Here is a 3,922-nt window from a genome sequence, read left to right as displayed (position 1 = left end):
CTCCTCACTATAGCCATAGTGAAAGTGAAAGTCATATAGTCATGTCCGACTCTTTGCAACACCATGGACTATATAGTCCATGGAATTCTCCAGGCCAGAATACTGGAGTGGGTAGGCTTTCCCTTCTCCAGGGGATCTTTCCAACTCAGGGATCAAACCCAGGTCTCCTGCATTTTAGGTGGATTCTTTACCAGCTGAGCCACAAGGGAAGCCCAAGAATATGGGAGTGGGTAGCCTATCCCTTCTCCAGCGTATCTTCCTGACCCAGGAATCAAACCAGAATCTCCTGCATTGCAGGCGATTCTTTACCAACTGAGCTCTCATAACTTTATGTCAACTTTACATCTGATGTCAAGTAATTTCTGTAACCTTACACAAAGTATTAAGTGGTAGCCCCAGAATTTGAGCCCCAAATTAACTGACTCCAGAAAATAAATTCTTGACACAAGACTGGGATAGAAAGTTAAGAGGGCTGGTAATACTAAGAGTATTTCTAATTTTGATTTGTTTACTACTATTAGGTTATCTTATCTTTAAAAACTATGGTTATATTTTCAAACAACCTAGGAATTAATCAATGGCAAGTTTAAAAATTGTTACACAATAGCGTGTGTGCTATGAATACAATTACATACAAAAATATCTTCAAATGACAAAAACTGAAATCAAACATTAAATATGTGGGATTGTGTTAAGGGAGAGGGCTGAGGGTAAATTTTTTTTTTTTTTTTTTTTTGGCCACACCACAAGGCTTGTGGAATCTTATTTCCCTAGCCAGGGATCGAACCCAGGTCATCATCAGTGAAAGTTCTGAGTCCTAACCACTGGACTACCAGGGAATTTCCTGAGGGTAATTATTTTTATGTACAATTTTTAAATGTTGCATTATTTTCAATAACAACAATTAAAAAGTAAAGGAGAAAAAGGAGAGAGGAAGTTAAACACTGAAATTTAAAATTCTGGCTCACCCAAGCAGGAGGAGTGGTCTGCTTTGCTGTGTCTCAAGACCCAGAATTCACTTAGTTTGGCCTCTAAGGTCACTGGAGCAACTTCAGCATGGTGATGGGCAGATGTTGGCCACATTGAGTTTTTCTGAGTCCTTCTATAGTCAACCAGGTCAAAAAATAAACACAAGAATGCATTGACTCATTTCTGCTCTTGTTCCCTCATTTTAGGGGGCTTGACAAGTAAATATTTGGGCTGCACAAAGTCAGCAGGCTTTGGCCCTCTGTGGTCTGTATTGGGACCATCTATATGCTCAGAATAGCCTTTGGACAACCTAAACTCGTGGACCTTTGTGATACTCTTGAGGGCAACGTAACCTCTCCCAAGGTCCAGGAATCAGGGCGAGGGATATTAATAATCTAGGGATATCCACAGAGACAAAGCTCTGAATGGAGCTGAGGCTAAGAAACAGTGGAAGAACAAGTTCCAAGATGGGTCAAACTGCAGCCCTGGGGTCCACCTTAATTCCAGAAAAATAGAAGCTTATTGTCTGAGGACATTCCTAGAGGGCTGTGGCTCTGCCTGCTGAGTTGCACTGCCCTGTCTTCAAGGTCCCTCCTAATCTGCCCAAACTGGTAGATGGAACAGAGAAATGTTTCGGCCTGGTACCACATGAACTTGGATGGTTCCAAAAGTGACTTTCATTGACTTTGTAGGTCCTCTTCTCATCCCCAGCTTGTCACAGTTACTTGTTGTTCAGTCATGAAGTCGTGTCCAGATCTTTGCAAACCCATGCGCTGCAGTACGCCAGGCCTCCCCATCCCTCACTGTATCCTGGAGTTTGCCCAAGTTCATGTTCATTGAATTGGTAATGCCATCCAAGAAATAACCCTGCTGCTGCTGCTAAGTGACTTCACTCGTGTCTGACTCTGTGCAACCCCATAGACAGCAGCCCACCAGGCTTCCCTGTCCCTGGGATTCTCCCAGCAAGAACACTGGAGTGGGTTGCCATTTCCTTCTCCAATGCATGAAAGTGAAAAGTGAAAGTGAAGTCGCTCAGTCGTGTCTGACTCTGTGTGACCCCATGGACTGCTGCCTACCAGCTCCTCCGTCCATGGGATTTTCCAGGCAAGAGTACTGGAGTGGGGTGCCATTGCCTTCTTCTGCTAAAATACAAATTTAAGTGTATTGCTTCCCTCATAAAAAAAAAAAAAAAAAAAAAAAGCCCTTCAAGGACTCCTCAGTGCCTGCTGGATAGTCACATTATTTTCCTAGTCTGTCATCATCTGACATTAATCAACTTTGCAGATACTTGAAAGACAGTGAAAGTGTTAGTCACTCAGTCATGTCCGACTCTTTAAGATCCCATGGACTGTAGCCCTCCAGGCTCCTCTGTCCATGGGATTCTCCAGGCAAGAATGCTGGAGTGAGTTTCCATTCCCTTCTCCAGGGGATCTTCCTGACCCAGGGATTGAACCCAGGTCTTTTGCATTGCAGGTAGATTCTTCACTGGCTGAGCCCCTACAGGTACTTGACTTCAGTCAAATCAACCTAGTCAGCACTCCATTGAGATACTTGCTTGTTCCTCCCTACCTTTGGGACTGTGTGTGCACAGGTCTCTCCACCTCTCCAAACTGAACCAGCTTGGGGCATAAAACAAAAGTTTCAGTAGAAATGAACTGAAAAATGACCAGGAGTATGGTAGTTATCTTTGTGAATGTAGGAGTTACAGTGGAAAAATGACAATGAGAGAGTTGGAGGAGAAGATGACCCTTTTTGAAGAAAATATTCTCCAAACAGTTTCCTAAAAACACTCCTCCTGGAGATATCAGTACATGTCATTGCAATCTGTGTCCTCCTGGGAGTGTCATAGTGTCCATGAGGGCATGACAGAAGTCATGTGATTAAAGAAAAAAAACCCTAGCATTTAGCCCAGAATTTCCCAAATGTATTTGATTATGGAACTCTGATTTATTGTTACACCTATTAGAATCCCTTAGAAGAAGCATTTTATAGGATATGACTGAGAAATATTACTTTAAGTCGGTCCTTTTTCACTGGGATTCAAAAATCCCAGTAGTCTTTTCCCTAAATGCCCATAAATATAAATATCTGGAAAGAGTCTTGGGACACCAGGTGTCTCCCAATATTTCTTCTCCCCTTTTTCCAGAACAACAAATTTTAGCTGGGCACATGGCCGCCAAGAATAAAGTCAGCTCTGCCTGGCTTCTCTTGAAGCTAGATGTGGCCATAGGTCTCAGTGCTGAATTGTATTCATAAAAAAAAGGAGTATGCTCTCCCTTGTTTTTCCCCCTTTCTCTACTACAGTGATGGAAGGCAGAGGGTTGGGGAGCTATATTGAATCATGTGGTCAAAAGCAAGACAGAGCAGGAAAGATAGAACAAGAAGAAAGAAGATGCCAGAGCTTCTGGCAACATGATAGAGCTGAGATGCTATACCACCTTGGACTTTTTTGTGAGAGAAAAAACTATTTCTATCTGTTTGTGCTCAGTCATGTCCAACTTTTTGCAGCCCCATGAAATTTAGCCTTCCAGGCTTCTTTGTCCATGGAATTTTTCAGTCAAGAATACTGGTGTGGAATACCATTTCATACTCTAGGAGATCTTCCTGACCCAGGGATCGAAACCATGTCTCTTGCATCTTCTGCATTGACAGGCGGATTCCTTACCACTTCAGTTCAGTTCAGTCGCTCAGTCGTGTCCTACTCTTTGCGACCCCAAGAATCGCAGCGCGCCAGGCCTCCCTGTCCATCACCAACTCCCAGAGTTCACTCAGACTCACGTCCATCGAGTCAGTGATGCCATCCAGCCATCTCATCCTCTGTCGTCCCCTTCTCCTCCTGCCCCCAATCCCTCCCAGCATCACCTTACCACTAGTGCACTTGAAAAGCCCATTTCTATCTTCTTCAGGTGGTATTATTTTTTATCTCTGTCACTTGCAGCCAAGCCTGTATTCT

General features: G+C 43.5%; 1 non-coding gene across 1 annotated transcript; it reads right to left on the bottom strand.

Moving 5' to 3' along the window:
• Positions 1 to 766: 766 nt before the first annotated feature.
• On the bottom strand, positions 767 to 839 carry TRNAE-UUC. Its single transcript has one exon. It is a non-coding gene; the product is annotated as a tRNA-Glu (tRNA).
• Between the last annotated feature and the right edge of the window lie 3,083 nt (positions 840 to 3,922).

Source organism: Bubalus bubalis, chromosome 14, assembly GCF_019923935.1.
Source record: "Bubalus bubalis isolate 160015118507 breed Murrah chromosome 14, NDDB_SH_1, whole genome shotgun sequence".
NCBI lineage: Eukaryota > Metazoa > Chordata > Mammalia > Artiodactyla > Bovidae > Bubalus > Bubalus bubalis.
Note: the sequence above shows the minus strand (reverse complement) of the source record. Positions and strands in the feature narration are given on the sequence as shown.